The sequence below is a fragment of the Coccinella septempunctata genome, chromosome 8 (genome assembly GCF_907165205.1).
Source record: "Coccinella septempunctata chromosome 8, icCocSept1.1, whole genome shotgun sequence".
Lineage (NCBI taxonomy): Eukaryota > Metazoa > Arthropoda > Insecta > Coleoptera > Coccinellidae > Coccinella > Coccinella septempunctata.
This window is the reverse complement of record NC_058196.1, coordinates 13,991,119-14,003,055: the sequence shown is the minus strand read 5'-3', so window position 1 is coordinate 14,003,055 and position 11,937 is coordinate 13,991,119. Positions and strand designations below refer to the sequence as shown.

Sequence of the window (11,937 nt, the reverse complement as noted above, 5' to 3'; positions counted from 1 at the left end):
GAAATTCCCACAAAATCCGACATCTACCCTGGGCGTTATGGAAAGAGAAACGTAGAAACAAACTATCAAACACACGCAGTTTCACATTTATTATATGAATGAGTATAAAACAATAATTTTATACAACCTACTCGAGGTCGTTCATAATTTCTTTTCTGGAGCATCGAATGAACTAAACACTGAAATTTACCATGAAATTTGTAGTTATTTTGGAGATGGCGTCCTACTTTCGATAAAATTTTGAATAAAACCACCTTTAATTTTCTGGTGTCTGATCGCTCCACCTAATTCGGATATTTCCATGTTCAGTATTTCCTTCTTCTTCTTTCCGCGGACAGTTATTTCCAATATTCTCTTAATATATAAAGCCTTAGTCAATTCGACATCAAGAATTTCTGATGTTCTTCTCAGATTCGCTGAATGACTGCCTCTATAGAACCTCAGATCTTTTAAACGATCCAGCACACTCTGATTATTTCGAATTAAATCGTGAATGATCACCTTCTTACGTAACTCTATTTTCCTCAATTTGTTTAATTTTTCTTGAGTCAAGAAGGCAATCCTTGTCGGCAGTATGAACTCCTCCCAAGAACTTTGTATTGGTATTTGAGCAGACTGAAAAAAAACCAAAACATAATATAATATTACATCAATTTTAATCTAGTTATTATAAATTATTAAAGGAACTCGAAATACTTTTCAATCTTAATAACATTCTGAGAAATACGAAAAAATTCAGAATTCTTGAAATGAAAAATATATATAAAACCAACTTACCATTTTGATTTTCGTATAACGCCAATTTTCAACTTTAAAAGTATAACGAAAATTTTAAGAATTAGGAACTTCACTCTTCGAAATTCAGCGAATGAATGAAAAATGTAGGTACTAACCGATTCGTTCTGCTACCTGACTTTGGTAATTTTCAATAAATATCCCCCCTTGTTGAGGGCTGAGGGCTGAAATTTTTGATCTTCACTTATAAACAAACTTAGGGGTTTTGGATCCTTATCATAGATACAATGTTTCATTCCTCGAGTGATGTATGCTAGTCCAGGGTTTGTTTTGTTTCGATTATTTTAGTTTTTGCTATCCTTGTTCATATGTCATTCCTTTTCGTAACGCACAATATTTTCGTTCTTTTTCTGTACTCTGCAAGTTTATAGGCTATACGCCTCCTTTCCTATTCGAATAAATGATTATTATTATCTGATTAATGAATAAGCAATTACAGTGTTCCCTTTTATAGTTCATTTTCACACATGAAAGTTTTTCTTCGATGCATCGCTTTCCTCAAATGCATGATTTTTTTGCCATTTCAATGTGCGATCAGCCAAAACCTTCGCTCAGAGATTCATCATACCCAAAAATCTATAATCAAGCGAGCTTTATAACTTTTAGTTCATTTTAATTCAAAAACGGCCGATATATGTATATGGTAACATAGTTTTATATTGCTCTTTCAGTGTCCCGATGATGGTTTCGATAAAATAAAAACGTCGGCAGAATTTCACCCCAATTTATGGACTCATATCATATTGAAGTTCATCATACGAAATACGCGTATTATAGAGATGTACTTATGTTTGGTAAATGTACCTCATTTCGTCACTTTCGGAAGTTTTTATGCCAAAATAAAGATTTCCATTAACGGATTTGATAAAAGTGATGTTTTTCGAATATAGAGCATATTTGTCATCATTTTCCGCCCATTCCCACCGTTTTAGACAGATTAACACTACTATCCGTTGTGGGTGTAGGTATAACCTAATAAGGCGAGTCACTTATAGGTTTCCATATTTATTTCGAAATCACAATGTCTAAGCAAATAATAAACTATACTTCATTCAACTTTATTTTAGCAGTCGGTTGGCCATGGAAATTTGACACATTTCACTCTGTATAGTACGAAAAAGTAGGGTTATAAAGCTTGTCAAAACATTTTTGGGTTTTAAATCAACGCTATGTTGCCCGTTCTACGTAAAAGTTTCTGTTATTACGTTATTTATCACAATGTCGAATCTATTCGGAAAATATGTGACGAACATAATTGAATTTTATACAAACTGATTAAAGGCATACCAAATCCAGTTATTTGCATGGAAAATACAAGAGATTAGTATAATATCATAATATGCACTAGCTTGAGGAGAGTTAATGTTCGTTATCTTCTTTGGCTTACATCATTTGTAGATTTCAAAAATATTAACCTGAAGATGAAATGCATATGATGCAGTGGTTGGGAATGGGTAATTCCCGAAGGAATCAACAGATAATTACAAGAATGTTAAATTCTTCAACAAAAATCATCTTGCATCAATATAAGTAAAAGGAGTAGAAGGAAATTTCAAGTTAAGATGCAACTTCACCGTTGAACAAAAATTTCACATGAATAAACAAGTAACAGGGCAACTTGCGCGTATTTGTGGCTATTCATCTTAATACATTGATGTAATTATAATAATTAGGTATTTATTATTACCTTAAGACATTTACATTGTATTGGACAAGTCAAATGAAAAATAGAAAAATCCATTTTAGGGAACTTATTCTCCGATGACATTTATCGAAAATCCTGTAGTAAACTTTTCGCAATAATTCACTCAAACATAAATTCCGAAATGCTACCATTTTTTTGGGTCTCCAAATAGAAGGAAATTCTTTGTCATCCTCTTCATTCACAATCTTTCTGATTGTGGAAATATTCAGCTGAAATATAAGTCTTTTAGATTCAGGTGAAACATGATATAAATTCCCTTACATTGAATATGTTCGCTATCGTCTGACGTATTGTGGATTTTAGAATATCAGGGTATAACTATTTGAATGAGCGGACCTGAATTCTAAATAGCACTTCCTGAAACCCTGTCTCTTTTTTCAATCACTTTCGGCATTTTCGAATTTTCGTAATGAAAATTGATATTAGTTGTGGCAACGGCGTTATGACATTAACGACATTTCATGAGTGCCAACCTAACTTCGTTCTAGTTACAAAAACTTGAGAAAATTATTTCATGGCCAACCGACTGCTAAAATAAATTTGAATGAAGTATACGTGTAATCGTTTGTCAGTTCAAAGACAGTTCATGAAGTGTTGCTTGCAAAATGATTTCGAATGATATTTTCTATAATCAATCGAAATACTACAGGTGACGTTATTGGAGTGAAAAAAATCCGGTTGAACATATTTTCGTCACTACCGTCGAGATTTGTGAGGAATAAATGTAGGTACTGTATATGATTCAATGTTTTGGGGGAAAAAAATGAGTTGAGAGATTGCAGAAGCAGTAGGTACTGTAGTGGATATTATATTTCCTTGATTCATATTCCTTCCCTTGAATTGAGTATGAAAGACACGAAACGTCTGTTGATTGGTCCCATGACTATCAATTATTTCAGCAAAATTATTATAAATTTTCTGAAATTTTTTACAGCAAATATTAAGGTTAGTAGCGATTTCGAGAACATTTTTTGCTCATTTCAATATGGTGTTCTTCGAATGAGGTGAGAGTTTCACGAAAACTTCGGAATTAACGGAACATTCTTTGAAATTTTTCCATTTATAGAAATTTTCGAATGTCACTCACGAATATTGAAAAAATAATCATTGAAGGCGCTGAGGCTGACATTTTGATTGGCTTCTACTCGATCAATACAGACAAATCATTGAATGGCTTCCTGATTTCTTATTCGTTTTTAATGTTTCTTCTAAGGTGTAGAACATTCCAGAATCAGTGATGATTCAGTCTAGGTAGTTTGGAAGCTTATCAGCTGTGTCATCGAAAACCCCTTGCTATCTACAGAGAAATGCTTTATTATTCTTATGTTCCGATAATGCTTTTCGGTATCATTTTTCGAACAAAAACGCTTTTATACTTTTCACTACGACTTATTCGAAAGGAGTAATATTAAGTCCTTCGATAATTTAATCTTTTCAAGGAAACATCCAAATAAGATGTTGATATTTCATATATTTCCGATAACAGAATTCAGAAATTTTTCGAAAATAATAATTAGTTATGAAAAACTAGAAATCGAAGTCGAAAATGAAGTTTTCAACGTTGATTTATCATTATCCCATTGGTCTCATCCAATTTTCCAGCAAAAATGAAAAAAATTGATTTCTATAAATATTTGTAATATTCCAAACAAATTATAATACGTACAGTTGAAATCAATGGATGTATATATAATTCACTAAACTTCACATAAAAAATGGTAGAGTATGAGAAGAGAAACGATATCCCACACAATCCGCTAGCCAGCAATGAATAAAGTAGATTGTCTTTTTGAATGTTCAACCTTTTTTGAATGTCCTAGTAGGAACAAACCCAGAGATTTATATCCAAAATATTTCAAATTATGGGATAAATTTGATAAGCTAATTCAATTAGGACTCGAATAATTTTAAATCCTTGTTGTCAGAGATCTGTCGCATTAATTTCCGCAAAAAAATACAGAAATAATTCTCTCGAAATGACGGCACATACCAGAATTTTTGCAGCGAAACATGGACGTAAACGTCAGATAGCTCACAAACTAGTATTTGATGATTTACCTCTATCTCTTGTAATTTCCCCAGTATCTGCATGTTATGTCGGTTGACCTAATGATGGAATAAATACATTTTTGACAATGTTATTGATGGAGATAGCTGTTTAGCCAAAACGTTTCACAGAACGATACTAATGAATGTTTTTCTTAAATTAAGAAGCACTCAAGTACACAGCCAAAGTATCGATAAATTTTAAAATAGATTATTGTTGGTGGTTATCCCGGAAAGTTAGATATATGCCATCGCGGACTTTTTCAAAGAAATTTTATTGAATTTCAAATTTTAATAATAATAATAATAATAATAAGAGAAGCTCGGTATAACCGGCGTGTCGATCGATCCTGAGCGTGCTGGAGCACCGATCACTCAAGCTGACCAAAAAAGGCTAGCAAGACTGATCCGGAAGTCTCAGTCGAATATATTACTCGAACTTCATATGAGTAAGAGCCTGCACTTCATATTTTTCAGGAGTTTAAAAGACCAAGATCTGTCGGAAGAATTGTCTTTCGCCTTTCTAAAGTCGGCTAGCCTTAAGTCAGAGACGGAGGGATTTGTGATGGCGTGTCAGGATGGAGTAATAAATACCAGATGGTATAAAAAGAACATCATGAAAATGGACACCCCAACAACGTGCAGAGCGTGCCATAGTCAACAAGAAACGATTATGCACATTCTTTCCGCCTGCAGAGTCCATGCTCCATCGGGGTATATAGAGAGACACAACGCGGCACTCCGAGTTCTCTACTTCCATCTGAGGGCGGCATATGAGATAGACAAAGAACCGGTGCTACCATATGTGCCTCTGGAGATTGAAGCGGTGGTCCAGAACGAGAAAGCTCGAATATACTGGAACTATCCTGTCTCAACAACACGGCAGATCAATGCAATAAAGCCAGACATACTTCTTTTGGACAAAGAGCTGAAGGAATTGTTCGCCGTGGAATTCTCATCCCCTGCAGAAAACAACATGGTGATGAAGGAAGAGCAGAAAAGGCAAAAATACAAAGATCTTGTTTTTCGAGCTTGGAACTATGTACCCGGGTCATAAAGTCAAGATGGTTGTACTGATCACAGGATGTCTCGGAGGAATGAGAGCCAACTACGTGGAAGAATTGAAGATTATTCCGGCCTGCAGATCTTGGGCCGAGATACTAGCGCACAGAATGCAGAAGGCGGTGTTGCTTGGGTCACTACATATCATCAGATCCCATGAACTCTAGATGCTACTTGCAGCTCATCTCTTTTGTTAAGGGACGCTGCAAGGGCTTGACGAAGAACTTCTCCGTGGAATGTGTGAGGGGTTTTTAGTGAGTAGCCAAACAAGATCTCGGAGTCTCACACTACCTAGAGTGCGGACCCTCTGGGCGCCCATAAAGGGTTTTCCCCTCACACGAAGGAAAAAAAAAATCTTTATTTCCAATGAAATCAGTAACAGCAAAGCAATACAGATATCAAATGAAATAACGTCAAAATATTATAAATTTATTTTACAATTTATATCTGAAAAATTCATCTAGGTTATAAGGTTCCACCCTCATCAACAACTGTTTCACCTTAGCTTTAAATTGTCTGACATTATCTATGATTTTAATGTTATCAGGTAGATGATTGAAAACTCTAATACAATTGTAAGCTGGGTGCTTCTCACTTAATGTTAACCTATGAATAGGGTAATTAATATTTGAAGTTCTTGGATTATGCTGATGATTGGTACAATCTTTCATGAACTTCTCTTTGTTTTTATGTAGGAACATCAGACACTCAAACAGATAGAGACCGCATACTGTGAATATATGGTTCTGCCTGAATAGATTTCTGCAGGATTCTTCATATTTCATGTTGAAAATTACCCTGAGAATTCTTTTCTGAATTATAAACATTTCTTCTAAATTTTGTGGGGTGCCCCAAAAAATTATTCCGTATCTTATTGCTGATTCGAAGTTTGCATGGTATAATGTTCTGATTGATTTCATGTTCAAGTATTTTTTTGGTTATCCTAATAGCAAAGATTATTCTATTTAATTTCTGACTGAGATATTCAATATGCTTCCTGAAATTTAGAAAGGAGTCAAGAAAAATCCCTAGGAATTTTGTATCTTCTGTTATGCTAATGGTGTCATCATTTAATTTAATTTCCCTTGGCTTTATTTTATTACATCTGGCTGTACTGAATGTGATTAGCTTAGTTTTTTATTTAATTTAGACTTTTATTTAATTTCTTATTTTATTTTTTCATATATGAATTTCTTCATATAAAAATGAATGTTACACTGAAACCTAATCCGATAAATTCTCTACACCATAGTGAAATTCCCACAAAATCCGACATCTACCCTGGGCGTTATGGAAAGAGAAACGTAGAAACAAACTATCAAACACACGCAGTTTCACATTTATTATATGAATGAGTATAAAACAATAATTTTATACAACCTACTCGAGGTCGTTCATAATTTCTTTTCTGGAGCATCGAATGAACTAAGCACTGAAATTTACCATGAAATTTGTAGTTATTTTGGAGATGGCGTCCTACTTTCGATAAAATTTTGAATAAAACCACCTTTAATTTTCTGGTGTCTGATCGCTCCACCTAATTCGGATATTTCCATGTTCAGTATTTCCTTCTTCTTCTTTCCGCGGACAGTTATTTCCAATATTCTCTTAATATATAAAGCCTTAGTCAATTTGACATCAAGAATTTCTGATGTTCTTCTCAGATTCGCTGAATGACTGCCTCTATAGAACCTCAGATCTTTTAAACGATCCAGCACACTCTGATTATTTCGAATTAAATCGTGAATGATCACCTTCTTACGTAACTCTATTTTTCTCAATTTGTTTAATTTTTCTTGAGTAAAGAAGGCAATCCTTGTCGGCAGTATGAACTCCTCCCAAGAACTTTGTATTGGTATTTGAGCAGACTGAAAAAAAACCAAAACATAATATGATATTACATCAATTTTAATCTAGTTATTATAAATTATTAAAGGAACTCGAAATACTTTTCAATCTCAATAACATTTTGAGAAATACGAAAAAATTCAGAATTCTTGAAATGAAAAATATATATAAAATCAACTTACCATTTCGATTTTCGTATAACGCCAATTTTCAACTTTAAAAGTATAACTAAAATTTTAAGAATTAGGAACTTCACTCTTCGAAATTCAGGGAATGAATGAAAAATGTAGGTACTAACCGATTCGTTCTGCTACCTGACTTTGGTAATTTTCAATAAATATCCCCCCTTGTTGAGGGCTGAGGGCTGAAATTTTTGATCTTCACTTATAAACAAACTTAGGGCCCAGGAAACACACCTTGGTTTAGTATACGTCTAATATTCATCCTGATGGTATATTTTTCGTTTTGGTCTATCACAGTACAAGTATTTTACGTCTATATTATACCATTTTTTCTGTAGTAGGTTTATAAAACGTCTTTTAGCGTTAGCTATATATACCACACTATATGTTTTTTGCTTATCAATAGTTTTTTCAAGAACTGAAGATTATTTTTTGTTTATATACTTCAATTATTTTGAACTCTTCGTCATATTCATCAGTTATTAGCGAAGTCTACAAGATCTCCGAATTATACGTCGAATATATTGTACTTTTCGACGTACTTCCTACACCTATATTAAACGAATATGTGATAGGTTTTTGAAATGTCTATAAGTGGAAGTCATATATACATAATGAGGTCTATTTTGTCTCCCAGTTGTGTTTTTACGATTGGAACAATATGCATCCTACAATATATATCGCTTATTTCCCAGCTTTAATAATTTTTCATAAGTTATAAAACTAGGTCTATAAAGTTCCACAAATTATACGACTATAAGTCGTACATATTTCAACCTACCTTCCTACTCCATGAACTTAGGTATATTAAACGGATATATGGCGGGATTCAATCTGTCTATTAGCGAATTTTTTTAACACTCATCATTGAGGTCTACACTGGACAAATATATGAATGGTTTCAAATATGACTATTATTATAAGCCATATGTAGATACCTACTACATTACTTCTAGTTATCAGGGAGAAAAAAAAATACAGGTCCTTCATTCATTATTGTCTTATCGATGTTTCTGAGTTTTATACACCTAGTACATATAGTTCCAAACATTCAAGTTTTTTGAAGTTGAAAAAGCGATTCAGCTTATATAAGTGATATTACACATATAATATCTTTGATTAAAAAAGTCCCCCGATTCGACAATTCACAGCGTTGTCACATGAAATGAAATAATGTCCTGTCCACACACTGATTGCTTACACCATCAAAGATTCTGCTGTCTATACTTGTGATCTGGAAAACTGAATGAGCCCTCTTCAATTACTATTCACTTGATATAATTGTAGTCTACTAGTTCTAATTCAAACAAGTAAACAAGCCTAGCAGATTCATGAGAATGTTCAAGATCTACTACATTTTTAATAGCCTCGCAACGTTGGTGCCATGTTAACGTAGGCAGAGGATTGAGGATCTACGCAGGCCCGAACGGCCAATAGGCAATTAGTTATCGTTATCGTTACGATACACGCATGTGGCAGTCACGCCGTGTTTCTATGCTATTCGGCATGCGCTTTTCGTAGTTCGTTCTCCTTGTCGTCCATCTTGAAAAAGTTTCGTAAGCTGTGTGTGTTTACTGTGTTTGTTTTGTCTGGAGGAAATTAATTGTACTTTGTCATAAGTGATTGAAATGGATTCTGATTAAACATAGTGATGGACATGTTTAAACATCTGCTAAAAAACAAAATGACATAACCGATTTTGAAGAAAGCTCTCTATTTTCAAGTCTACTAATATGATGAAAAAGATATTTGGTATGTTTGGTTCGACATGTTTTTTTCTCCTAAAACTAACTGAAATAATATTTTACAGAGGCCGTAGTGCTGATGTGGGTACATCTGATTGAAGCAATCTAAAAATAAAGGAATAGACCATTATATTTATTTAAAGAGGTGTGCTCAATGTATATACCTAAATTTTGAAAACTACTATTTTATTATTTTCTGAATAAATTGGTTTGAGACCCAAATAGTTTTAAATTTAGTTTTCCTAAAATCCGATTGACACTACGTTATGTCTTATTCGAAACTATGAAAAGGATAAGTATGGAAGAGGGTAAGATTGTTATAATAAATGTTGAAGATTGACTATGTTCAGAACAGTAATATCTAACAACAAATAAGCCTAATGTTCATTCATACGATATTCGACAATATAAACGATGATCCGAAAGTGCATTTATTGTTCTTTTAATTTATTATATTCGAAATCATCGATCAAAACACATTAATGCAATTTCGGATCATCGTATCGTCGGATATCGTATACATGAACAGTAGGTCTAACGTTGTTCAGAGACGTCTATTACTGATACTTAATTGTAGTACAAAATACGATTATTAAACATCTATTTTTGGTACATTGAAGTCGTTGAAATATAGTCTATAATATATGAGTTGTGAACGTTTATAGACGACTGGTTTTCGACGTAATTTCTGAATTACTTAAGTAGTCTAAAAGACGTATATGAAATACGAGTATCAGACGTATATAAAATACGAATAGGAGACGTATATCCAGGATTGATTTTATACGTCTACCACGCGGACATTTGTCCTTCTGATTTTGGTCTAATGAAACCGTGTTTATACGTCGGAATAAGTTGACTTATATATGTTTAATAAACGAAAGGTGGTTTCCTGGGGGGTTTTGGATCCTTATCATAGATACAATGTTTCATTCCTCGGGTGATGTGTATGCTAGTCCAGGGTTTGTTTTGTTTCGATTATTTTAGTTTTTGCTATCCTTGTTCATATGTCATTCCTTTTCGTAACGCATTGTGCGTTCTTTTTCTGTACTCTGCTAGTTTATAGGCTATACGCCTCCTTTCCTATTCGAATAAATGATTATTATTATCTGATTAATAAATAAGCAATTACAGTGTTTCCTTTTATAGTTCATTTTCACACATGAAAGTTTTTCTTCGATGCATCGCTTTCCTCAAATGCATGATTTTTCTGCCATTTCAATGTGCGATCAGCCAAAACCTTCGCTCAGAGATTCATCATACCCAAAAATCTATAATCAAGCGAGCTTTATAACTTTTAGTTCATTTTAATTCAAAAACGGCCGATATATGTATATTGTAACATAGTTTTATATTGCTCTTTCAGTGCCCCGATGATGGTTTCGATAAAATCAAAACGTCGGCAGAATTTCACCCCAATTTATGGACTTATATCATATTGAAGTTCATCAAACGAAATACGCGTATTATAGAGATGTACGTATGTATGGTAAATGTACCTCATTTCGTCACTTTCGGAAGTTTTTATGCCAAAATAAGGATTTCCATTAACGGATTTGAAAAAAGTGATGTTTTTCGAATGTAGAGCATATTTGTCATCATTTTCCGCCCATTTCCACCGTTTTAGACAGATTAACACTACTATCCGTTGTGGGTGTAGGTATAACCTAATAAGGCGAGTCACTTATAGGTTTCCATATTTGTTTCGAAATCACAATGTCTAAGCAAAAAATAAACTACGTGTAATCGTTTGTCAGTTCAAAGACAGTTCATGAAGTGTTGCTTGCAAAATGATTTCGAATGAATTTTTCTATAATCAATCGAAATACTACAGGTGACGTTATTGGAGTGAAAAAAATCCGGTTGAACATATTTGGTCACTACCGTCGAGATTTGTGAGGAATAAATGTAGGTACTGTATATGATTCAATGTTTTGGGGGAAAAAATGAGTTGAGAGATTGCAGAAGCAGTAGGTACTGTAGTGGATATTAAATTTCCTTGATTCATATTCCTTCCCTTGAATTGAGTATGAAAGACACGAAACGTCTGTTGATTGGTCCCATGACTATCAATTATTTTAGCAAAATTATTATAAATTTTCTGAAATTTTTTACAGCAAATATTAAGGTTAGTAGCGATTTCGAGAACATTTTTTGCTCATTTCATAATAATGTTCTTCGAATGAGGTGAGAGTTTCACGAAAACTTCGGAAATAACGGAACATTGTTTGAAATTTTTCCATTTATAGTAATTTTCGAATGTCACTCACGAATATTGAAAAAATAATCGTTGAAGGCGCTGAGGCTGACATTTTGATTGGCTTCTACTCGATCAATACAGACAAATCATTGAATGGCTTCCTGATTTCTTATTCGTTTTTAATGTTTCTTCTGAGGTGTAGAACATTCCAGAATCAGTGATGATTCAGTCTAGGTAGTTTGGAAGCTTATCAGCTGTGTCATCGAAAACCCCCTGCTACCTACAGAGAAATGCTTTATTATTCTTATGTTCCGATAATGCTTTTCGGTATCATTTTTCGAACAAAAACGCTTT

General features: G+C 33.5%; 1 long non-coding RNA gene across 1 annotated transcript; it reads right to left on the bottom strand.

The window, feature by feature from the left end:
* Positions 1-523: 523 nt before the first annotated feature.
* Positions 524-1,033, bottom strand: LOC123318531. Its single transcript, XR_006538318.1, has 2 exons — positions 894-1,033; positions 524-615 (listed from the first exon to the last, which is right to left on the bottom strand). It is a non-coding gene; the product is annotated as an uncharacterized LOC123318531 (long non-coding RNA).
* Positions 1,034-11,937: the final 10,904 nt, after the last annotated feature.